Source organism: Myotis davidii, unplaced genomic scaffold, assembly GCF_000327345.1.
Source record: "Myotis davidii unplaced genomic scaffold, ASM32734v1 scaffold399, whole genome shotgun sequence".
In the NCBI taxonomy this organism is placed as follows: domain Eukaryota; kingdom Metazoa; phylum Chordata; class Mammalia; order Chiroptera; family Vespertilionidae; genus Myotis; species Myotis davidii.
The window spans coordinates 3,583,557-3,595,224 of NW_006292094.1; the positions used below are offsets into that span (position 1 = coordinate 3,583,557).

The 11,668-nt window shown below is 49.0% G+C and overlaps 1 protein-coding gene across 1 annotated transcript in view; it reads left to right on the top strand.

Annotated features, from left to right (window-relative positions):
• The window catches only part of CPLX2 (complexin 2), a 70,991-nt gene that overhangs the window by 320 nt on the left and 59,003 nt on the right, over positions 1-11,668 (top strand). The gene's annotated exons all lie outside the window — the stretch shown is intronic.

Genomic DNA, 11,668 nt, shown 5'->3' on the forward strand with positions numbered 1-11,668 from the left:
GGGGCCTCCGCGCTCCCTGGGGGTGGGTGTTTGCATCGCTAGGGGATTTCCGTCCCCCCCTCCCGCCCCCCCGCAGCAGTGCCAGGGGCGAGCTGAGGAGGGGGGCCTAGTCGCGATCGCTCTTCGGTCTACAGTTCGCCAAGGCCTGGCAGTACAATGGCGGGTTCCAGCGGGAAGTCAGGAAAAGGGTGGGAGGAGAGATAGGTACAGACGGTCCTGAGCTCCAGCTGGGTGAGCTGGGGAAGGAGGATGCCACCCCCTCTTCTACCCCAAGCTCCTACCTCCACTCTAGCTCAAGACCACGGACTTCCTTCCAGGAGCCTAACACCGATGCCCCAGGCTGGCAGCTGCAATCACTGACTCGGGCTGCCCCCAGAACATCCCTAGAAAGTATGAGGCTGAGTTTCCGTGGGGGAGGGGGACCAAGAAACCACGGAGAAGCCTCACAAATGGGGCAGCTACATGCTCTTCTTCCCTCCTGCCCAGGCTTCCTCTCCATACCTCCCGAGTGAAGCCACAGGGAAGGGAGGTGAGGGGAGCAGGCAGCAGGTTGTGAATAGGTTTGGCTCTGGGAGGTTGCAATTAGCAAGAAAAGAGGTTGAAGAAGTATGAGAAGCTGAGAGGTTCCCAAATAGAAAAGCCAGTTCAGCGGCAGAAAACCAAATGTGAAAGTGGAAACCTTTTCCCTGTGAGCTGAGGCTGGGAGGTCCCTTGGATCATGTGATCCTTTCGCTCACTGCTGGTCTCACTGGGAGACCCCGCCTAGGGGGGAGAAGGGATTTGCCCAAGGTCAGGCAGCAATTTAGTAGCAGAACTGGGCCTAAAGCCCAGGCTCCCCAAATCCTGGGGCTGTTGTATAACATTTATACAGAGCCTTTTAAAATCCGAGATGCAGGGAGAAGAGCTGAGTGGTTGGTTTTTTGTTTTGTTTTGTTTTTCTTTAAAATCCACCTTAATTCCATTTGCAAATATAGTTCCTTTTAATCGTCTTGAGCAAGCAACATTACAAATATTCCTCATTTGTGTTGCTTAGCTGCGCCAGTCTATGGAAGGCTGAGACCAAAGTTTTAAGACCACCGCCTTAATATTTTATTGGTTTCTCTGGATCTCAGATTTTCAAATTTTTAAGGACAGGTCTGTTCGTGGGTCCTTAAGCAAGGCCACCTTAGTGACAAGAGGGTAAGAAGTAAGTAGAAGACGTGAGTATCAAATACAGGTCTGTCTCCAGGCAGAAATGACGGCCTCACATACAATTTAACATTTCCTAGTAGCCACACTTTAAAAAATGTAAAAAGAAACTGGTGAAATTGATTTTCATAACGCGTTCTTTAATGCCACTCATCCAAAAATTATGAAATGTCGTCAATGAGGTAGCTCACATTATTTTGTTCTTACCAAGATCTCAGAAATCCGTGTGTACTTCGCAGTTACAGCACTTCTTCCAAAGACTAGCCTCCCTCCCAGCGCGCAAAAGCCCCAGGTGGTAGGTAAATGGCTTTCATATTGGATGACGCAGGTTTGGACTCTGTATTTTTCCCACTGAGCCATCAGTCCTGGAACGCTAGCCCCACTGGATGTTCTGAGGGTGGGGGAACATCCTTTGTTGAATTTCGCTGTATATTTAAAGACTTTAAAACTTTAACTTCACCGTACATATTTGATTCCTTCCAGCCCCAGAGCTGAGTGGTTTTTATTCTGAGTCCAAATCTCAGCTCTGTCACTGGCATGTGACCTTTGGCAAGTACCCTTCTGAGAAGACAAGTTAATGGTCCCACTTATGAGGGTTTAATGAAAAGCCTGCATGAAATTAGGGTGGAGCCTGGCACATAGTAAATGCTCAAAAAACATGGTAGCTACCATTCCTGTTATTATTCCCTTTGTAAACATGCCCTGTGTTGGGGCACTGACTGTGCAGTAGGGAGACAGGAAAGTGTCCTGAGGAGGACACAGACCAGCTGAGGAAATCAAAAAGAAAACAGCTGCTCTGTGATAAGTGCTTTAATCGAGGATACCAGGCTGTGGGCTCTCCCATGCAGGAGTAATGAACTGTGGGGGGAAAAGAAAAGCACCTCAGACAGATGGCACTGTGTGGAGAGGCCTAAAGGCATGAAATCACAGCCACCAGGGTGATGTCACTGTGCCAGAGGGGCCTCGAGATGGGAACTGTGAAATGGGAATGGACAGAAAGGTTGGAGCCAGTCTCCAAAGGGCCTTTTGTGATGAAATATTTCAAACATATTTTTTTAAATAGAATAGTATAAGAAAGCCCCACTTATCTATCATCCAGCTTCAACAATTGTCTAATTTTGTTTCATCCATACCCACACCCAGTTTCATCATACACACAGAGAGACTTATTTTAAAGCAAACACAAGACATCACATCATTCAGTGCAGAAGGATTTTTAACATCAACAACAACCTTTGCCATTCGAATGTTGTTGTTCCACTAACTCGAATAATTTCTTTCCCTCCTTGATCTGTTCTGAACATTCCTGATTTTTAGCAGAAAGTTTTGAGAGAGGCCACACCATGCAGATGAACCACGTGCATTAGAGAAACTATTTCAGAAAAAAAGGGGGGGGGTGTACATCAACCCTCAACAGGTGTGACCAAGCCAAAATTGTTTATCTTTCCTATTTACACCATGGCAGAGGACAGTAACTACTTGCAAGCTGACCAAAAGACAAATTGAGCTCCATAAAACAAAAGTGAGAGCTTCCCTTTCAAAGTAATCTGAGCCATAAGCTCATAAGAATAGAAGGCCTGAAGGGGAGTGTGTGGGCCAGGAGTCGGGCTGCCTGGGTTCAAACCCAGCCATGCCACTTAGCAGTTGTGTGAACACAGGCAAGTTCCGGACCTCTCTGTGTTTCAATGTCCTCATCTTAAAAGTGGAGATTATGAGAATCACAACACTACTTATTTCAAGAGGTTCCTGTGACAATTAAACAAGTTAAAATTCTATGTATAGCGCCAGGTGGGTACTTGAACTATTGGGAGGATCACTTTGTAAAGTATATGATTGTCTAACCACTATGCTGTATACCTGAAACTAATACAAATTTATATTTAATGTTTTTAAAAAGTTAAAATTTGTGAAGCACTTGGTACCTAGCATTTAGAACATGACATATTGGTTAAATAAAAATGAGTGAAAGGGGGTAGGGAAGCAGAGAACGTGTGCTGTAAAAAGTCAACTAGTTGACTAGAGCTGGACTCTGAGGGGTGAAGATCAAGCCCAAATGCTCATCTTGTTCTTTAAGCAACGAGGGGCCATCAAAGGCTTTTAAGCAGGGGGATTTGGGAGGAGAGGAAGTTAAAACCCAAAGACCCAGAGAGAAAAGGGGCCTATCCACAGTCACACAGACAGTCACTGTCAGGGCACTGACATCTGTCCCCCCTACTGATCCAATACTGCAGGGGCAAGGGCAGAATATAGTTTGTCCCCTCACTGCAGCCTCAGGGTTAAAAGAATACCTAGGATATTCTCAGTAAATATTTGTGGAATACATTGCTGAATTGATGACCAGAGAGAGCAGGAAAAGTCAAAAACCTTGAATCCTCAAGAAAATCCGTGCATTTTGGACAGTGGTGAAACCTCTCTCAGGAAAATAAATCAAACCCCTAGAGATGGTTCCTGGGGGAGGGCGGGGGGGCTCAAGTCCCTCTGAACCCCAGCTTCTGTGACAAATGCCACTGCCACTCACACTCCCCCTGACACCCCCTCAAGTTGCAACAAGCATTGCTGCACAGGGTTCAGGAGTTAATCTTGGTAAAATGCCTGAAAGATGAAAACTATTCCCCAGACATTCAGCGTAGTAATTGCCAACGCAGAGAAAATCTATCTCCACATTTGCAAGAGGCAGGCCTTTGTGTTGCACAAAAACCAGCCATTAGAATTCCTGTCTTTGACTCGTCAGGAAGCTGGGACAGCCACGTGGGCATGTAGGGTCTTGCAGTTCAACCAGCAGATGGAAGAAGACTCGGAGAAAGTCAGAGCCAGCTCCCAGGGTGCTGAATGCCCGCTTGGAGCAGGGCATGGAGCCAGGTGCTCGTCCAAACTGCAGAGAACGCTAGCCCTGGCACTCTGGCTGGGTGGTCTTGGGGAAGTCCCACCACTTCTCTGAACTTCAAGTTCATCATCTATCAAATGGGGATAGCACTGCTGTTGCCCCTGGGCCATTTTGCTGTTGACTCTGGCAGTGTGGGGTTAGGGCTGTCATCCCTTTTCACAAATGTGGAAACTGAAGCCCCAAGAATGGCTCATTCATTTCTCAACACTCACTAAGCACCTCTGATGGGCCAGTGACTATTTTAGGAGCTGGAGAGAAAATGAATAATAAGAAAGGGTCTGTGTTCTTACTGAGCTCATAATTTTAATGGGGAGAGAGAAAATAGTGAGTGAACAAATAATTTCACCAAGTTATATAAGTGCTAGGAAGGAACTAAAAGAGGGGTGAGCTAAGGCAAGTGGTGGCTGTTCACATAAGGCAGGAAGGGGAAAGTTGAAGAAAGAGGCATTGAAGCTGACATCTGGATGGGAAGCAGCTAGCCGTGGGACAAGTGTCCGAGCAGAAAATAGAAAGGTCCTGGGGTAGAAGGAAGCCTGACAGGGTGCAAGATAGAAACTAAGTGAGGGAAGGAACTAAAAGAGGGGTGAGCTAAGGCAAGTGGTGGCTGTTCACATAAGGCAGGAAGGGGAAAGTTGAAGAAAGAGGCATTGAAGCTGACATCTGGATGGGAAGCAGCTAGCCGTGGGACAAGTGTCCGAGCAGAAAATAGAAAGGTCCTGGGGTAGAAGGAAGCCTGACAGGGTGCAAGATAGAAACTAAGTGAGAGAGAGAGGTGGGGGTTGGAAGTTAACAGGGGCCAGAGCAGGAAAGCCTTGAGGACTGGGGGAAGCAGAGGCTGGCATAATCTAAACGGTGGTTGAGTCATTCCCTTATCACCCCACTGGTAAGGGGCTTGAGAGGCACCAGCCCCACAGCCCCTGCTGCCATCTCTAGAGTAGGTCAGCCAAAGGGCAAACAAAGTAATGGGTTCCCCTGCTGGGAAGTAAATCCATGGGCTGGCTGGCTGTCAGGTGGGCACCACAGTGCAGGCAGCATCCTGATGCCATGAGGCAGGAGGGGGAGGGAGAAGACACAGGGCCGGCTGTGGCTGGGGTGAGGTAGGGAAGAGGCACCTGCCTCAGGTACAAAATGCTAAAACCTCAGTCATCAAGGTAAACATCTGGTGCAATTAAAACAAGATTAATGTAAAATATCCATGATGGATAAAATATCAAAATTTTCAAATAAAGCCAGGATTCTAAAAAAACTAGGTTGAGGGTGAGGCAAATGGAATGAGTCATACATACACAGGATCTAATCCTGGGAGCCAGGATTGGAGACAGTCTGCTCAGGATGAACTGAAAGTAAGATAGGGTTCCTAGTAGGGCCTCAGAGATCACTGCTCGCCTCAGCCATGGAGGCAAGACCTGAGCAGGGACCACACAGCCAGGAGCTGATGCTTGGCCTGCTGCCCCAGACACTGTTAATATCGAGTTAGAAGAATAATTAAGTGAGCGAGAGAGAGGGTGGTAGAAATGAGGGCAGAGAGGTTGACAGGGGCTTATGTTTGAACTGACGCCTTATCCTAGTAATGCTGTGGGATCCTGAGTAAGGTGTATTGCCTTTCCAGCCTCGGTTTCCCATCTGTGACCCTGGGGCTAATAAGACCAAGACTCCAGGATTCAATAAGATGCTATTTTAAATCCTCTAGCACCTAGCTATTCAACGTGTGGTCCACAGGCCAGCACTATCAGCATCTCCTGAGAGCTTATTAGAAATGCAGAACCTCAGCTGCACCCCAGACCCTCAATCAAAATCTTCATTGTGAGAACACTCTTAGCGTGCATGTGGAAGTCTAAGGCGCTGCCCAATCCGTGCACATAGAGGAAGGATGCTCGACAAATGGCAGTGCCTCTGCCTACCTGATGCTGAGTTAGATCCTGACTTCAGGCAAGAGGAAAACCCAAGATGGAAAGCAGGTCCTGAGATGGCCACCTCACAACATTTTAAATGCAGCCAGAGAGCCTGGCTAAGCTCCTTCTGTACATAACCAGATAGGCCCTCTATCTGTTCATCTGGAAAATGGGAATAATAATAGCAAGTGCCTTATATGGTTGTTATGAAGATAAAATGAAATAATATGAGTAAGACCCTCAGCACAATGCTTGGCATACACTAAGTGTTCAATAATGCACGCTGTTATTGCTGGTGGGGTGAGGGTGAAGGGAGTTCAATAAATCATCACTGAGCACAGCTAACAACAGTATAGCTCTTTGTCACTTATAAAGCACTTTTGTTTATACCACTTCAACTGATTCTCATGACACTTTGGGTGAAGCAGCATGAGATATATTCATTTCACAGAGGGAAAAATTCAGGCTCAGAGAGGTGAAGTGACTTGTCCAAGTAAATCAGGATTTAAAAACCTGGAGTCTGACACTAAAATTTGTGCCAACAATAGAGCATCCAAGCAATAACCATGGAAAAGATTAAAAAATGGGAGAATATTTGACCCTAGAGGTGGTGTTATCCAGCCTCCTTATTTTACAAAAGGGAAAACTGAGGTCCAGGGAGGGGAAGAGACTAGTCCAAGGTCACTCAGACAGACCATCCCCCTGAGGTCAGAATTCAGCTTTAAAGGCTCCCAGTCCAGAGTCTTGTCCAGTGGCCAGACCCACCTCCCTCATCTGTTTGGCCAGCCTCTGCCTGCTGAGCCCAGGGGTACAGCCTACAGCCGGCCAGGACTGGTTCTCTGGGCACGCCTGGTGGACACAAGGCATTCCAGCTCCACCTTCCCTTGCAGCCCAATCAGATCGTGAGTGTGCAGAAGCCCGTGTTGCCAAGGTGAGGGCTGCAAGGTTGCTAGGACACAGTTTGGGAGCAATCAGGTGGCAAAGAGGCCATGGCTAGAGCTAGAGCTGGGGCTGGGGCTCGGGCAGAGACCAGGACTTGCCACTGTGATCTTCTCAGGAGCTGGAGGAGGACCAATCGGAGGGTTGGTGCTCACAGACCCAGCATCTCCACACGCCACGCACCACCCCATCCTGGAAGCTGAGTCCATTCTCTCGCTACCCCACCGCTCAGCAAGCACAAGTCCTGCTACCTGCTCCTCCCATGCCCCCACCCCCACTCCTGCCCCCAGAAGGAGCGCTCCAGAGCACTAAGCAAGAGTCCTGTTAAAAGCCCATGCCCCACCAAGGCTCCTCATAACTGGCCCCAACAACCTCCGAGCCTCCTCTTTCTCCCCAAGGCCAAACCAAATTCCTCCGAGTGCCTGGGAAGACCGGGCTTCCTCCATGTCTCTGCAGATGCTGTTCCTTCTGTTTGGAATGCCCTTCCGGCTCCACTGTCCTCTAAGCGTCCACTTCCCAGGGAAGCCCTGCCCACGGCCTCCTTGCAGTGAGGCACTGCTGACAAGCCTGCATTTGCGTGGATGCCACACTGTGTTTTAACTGTCCATTTTCCTGTGGTGTCCCCATTAGGCTGTGAGCTCTTTATGCCTCACTCCTAGAGTAAGACCAGGTTCCAGGTGTGCAAGATCAAGACTGCTCTGAGCCTCCATGCTCTCCTCTGTGAAAGGGGGATTATGGCCTTGGCCTTGCAGGCTAATGTGAGTATTAGAGGCTGTGGAGGTAAAGGGCTTGGCACATGGCCGATACGTGACAAGTGCTGCAGCTGCCCTGTGGTTTATGTTGACACTACTAGCGCTCCACACGAGTGCTCAGTAATAAAGCACTGACTGTCCTCCTCACCTGTGAGAATAATAGCTGTTGTCTGAACGGGGTCTGTGGACAGTAAAACCCCATTCAAGTGTAAGTCATAACAATTCTGATTGTTAATACTTGATTCTCACAAGCCTCCAGACCTGAAGCATCCTGACATGCTTTCTGCCCACCCTGCATTCGTTGAACAATATGTATTTAATACCAACTGTGTGCCAGGCAATGTGCAGGCTGTTAGGGACTCAGCAGGAGGTAGACATTAAACACATGATGTCTCTCCGCCTTTCTTTCCTCGCCTTCTTAAAGGTCAGCCACAGGACCCAGCACGCAGGTGGCCCTGCCTGTGGCCGGGAGGCTCCTCTGTTCCCCAGTGCCCACTCCCTGGGCAGTCAGCAGACTCTGCCCACATACACTCTTCCCCCACTTCCCCACCTTGCTGGCCAGAAAATAGTAACATCTGCCCTGTTTGCAATCCAGTAGCTAGTTTTAAATTCAAATATTGTCAGCTCCCTGACGGCAGGGAAGAGGCCTGCCCTTTTCACTGTGGAGTCACCAGCATTTAGAACATGGCTGGGCCCAGTCGTTCAGCCACTCATTACTTATTCATTCATGCTCTCTGCAGATAATTATCAAGTCCTGCTAAGTGCCAGGCTCTGGGGAACCAGTGGGGCCCTGCCTCACCGAGCTCCTCTCCTAGCAGTGGGATGGGGCTGGAGGAGATTGAGTTAGGAAGTAATAGTACTGTGGAATAGCTGAGACCCAGGGGTCATGGTTTCGTTTTTTTCCTTTTCTTTCTTTTTTTGTTTTTTGATGTGTTGTTTTTGTTTTTTTGTGTTGTGTTTGTTTTTTTTTGAGACGCAAGGGTTAGATGTGGGATGACCCAGGGTGCTCCTGGGTCGGCTGATCTGCTGGAACCCCTGCTTCCTGGACCACCTCTGTGGTCTGGGCCAAGTCCTCTGTCCCAACCTCTGTCGACCAGACAAGAATCTCCACTTCCTTGAGGCACAATGAGCAGGGCTGTATGGAAGGAAGGGGAAACCATCGAGGAGGCAGTGACAGGCTATACTGAGGCCCCCAAGCACACATCTCAGGCCCCTGCACTGGCCAGAGCCTTGGTGTCCACCCAAGAAATGCTCTGACTGCAAAGGATGGAAAGATCGGGGAGTGAGGGCCCTGCTCGGCTCCCCGCTCACCTTGTGGGAAACTGAGCAGACATTTCCCCTCTCCGACCTGCATCCTCATCTGAGGACAGAGTGGGACAGGGGCCTCACCAGCCCTAACGATGCTGCAAAGGCACACTCGTCAGGCACTGTGCAATCAGCAGGTCACACTGGGTGCCCGCTCTGTGCCAGGCCTTGTGCAAGGCTGTGGAAACAGTCATGTAAGTCCCAATCAGTGCCTTTTGGGGAATGCTAAGTGCCTCCTAGAAAAATGCAGAGGACAGTAACTAAAATGTGAGGGCTACAACTTGGTAGACATCCTCACAAACATTATCTGTTCACCACCAACAACAATAACGTGCACTTACATGGCACCTAATGTATGAGACTGGTGCTATCAGTAGCCCCTTTTTACACACAAGGAAACTGAGGATCCCAGAGATGTAATAGATTTCCATCAAGCCAGAATTCCAACCCAGATATAGCTGACAATAATTCCATCCATTGTCACCAGTCAGAGAACACATGTAAGCCAGAAAGCAATGCTGTCAGTGGTATAATATAAGCACTACTGAACCACTGACCAACATGGACAACTGTTGTCAGGAAGCAGGTGAGGTGGGGCCAGGGGAATGCCCGGCAGGTCTGCATCCTGCCCAGCCCCTTGCTGGAACCGACAGCATCAGTGGTGGCCTCAGGAGAGGCAAGGGCATACCTTTGGTGGGTCTGGGGTTCAGTGCCATTCGGAAAGCCAGCTTCCCAGAAGCTCTCTCCATCACCCGCAACACCCTCTCTCCTCCCCCATGAAGCTGTATGTCCCTGGCATGCTATCTGTTCTGCTCACTGACTGAAGGTCCCTGCATCCCAGCTCGGCCAAGAAGCAAAGGAAAGGGAACTTGCAGGGCCATCCCATGGGTGGTGCCCAGTGCCCCCCACTCCTGGTACAGGGGTCATGATGATGTTTCCTCTCCACAATCACCACGAACACTCCTAAGTAGGAATGAGATGGATCAACTGGACAGCGTGGTGAGATAGCGTGAGTGTGCATTTTTTAGAGCTGTTTGCAACCAAGAAGCACTTCCTTGTGTGTTGCCTTATTCAGTGATGCTCCCCCCAAAAACCTTAGGTGGCTTATTATTCCCCGGTTCAGAGATGGGAAACGGATGCTCAGAGAAGTGAAAGGACTTGCCCAATGTCTTAGCTGGTAGTTCACTAAGCCTGAATTTAGACTTACTTTTTCTTGTCTGTATCCGCAAACGGCCTCTGCGCCTTGCAGGTGCTTGGTCCATGCTCGATGAGTGAATGAGTGAATTCATGAACTGCCCAGATCAACAGCAGCACACAACAGTGCTGGAACCTGGCTCTCCTGTCACTCCCAGTTCCTATGCAATTTCTGCTAAACTATGGCTCAACACTCCCCCCACCACACACACACCCACTCCAGGATCTCAAGCATCTGTGTGTGGTGTCCATCACCCCCTCCAGCTGCAGACAGAGGATGAAGGTGGAGCAGGCAGCCTCAGCCCCACTTCCAGGGCCCCCAAGCTCAGATCACATCCAGCGTCCCTTCATCTACATCGCCTCTTCTCCACCACCCACAACCAGCAATTCAACGTGCAGAGTTGTAAACTTGTTTCTTTAAATAAACAGTCTTGAGTTTCATACCAGATAGTCTTTTAAGAGGAGGAACGTCTCCAGGGCACCTCATATTTAGCATACAGAGAGCCGCATATTTGCACAGAGAGTGTGTGTGTGGATACAGAGATCGCTCGATCACTGTAGCTATCGTTGCTCACCCAGATGGGAGCTATTTATGACGCTGAGTCACTCGTAGCTAATGCCACTGAGGGATTCCAGGCTGGGCTCCAAGCCCCAGCATCACAGACCCCATGGCTCCCTGCCCCCTCCTCACTGCTCATGAATGAGGAAGAGTGGTCCCCATCATGGTGCAGGGACATAAGGGGACATTTTGGCCACTAGAAATGGAAACTTTCTCATCACCAGGTCCTTTTTCAAGTCACTGTTTTCCATCCAAAGCACCACATCCTCATAGATCTAGGCAAATCCCTTCATTGTACAGGAGAGAAAAATGAGACCCAGAGAGGGGAAGAACATGCCTAGTGTCACACAGCAAGTCAGTGACGCTGCTGGTCCCAGAGCTCACATCTTCTGATTGCTGCCTGGGGCTCCTTCCTTTTCCCTGGCCACCTTCTTCAGTTTTATCTCCAATGTCCTGCCATGTCACTTCACCGAGGTGATTCCCGTCCTCTGAAAACTTGGAGGTATCACTGAGCACTTCTTTCCTTGGGCTCCTCCAGGAGGGGAGATGAGCCTGGCTTATTTGGGTATTTCCCTCCTGCCCCCATGCTTAATGCATGACCTGCACACACTGAGTGCTCAATGTGTGCACATTGGGTATTATATAAGACCCAACAGTACCAATTCCTGGGGAACACTCATTCTCCATTTGAACAAGCACCCATTTATTTCCACCCTCTCTTTCTTGTCTCTAAGCCAGTTCTCTAACCATGCAAAAATAGACTCCCTCCCACCCACCACCCACCTCTGCCCAATTCTACAATGAATCAATTTTATTAATAGGCTTTGGGGTAGAAACTTGACAAAGGCTTTTTTGTAAAAGTCACCCTTTATCTCCCGATATAGTTCACTTCTCAAAGAATTCTAATAAACTGGTCAGGTGGGATTTCACCTTATATAAAATATTCATTACTTCC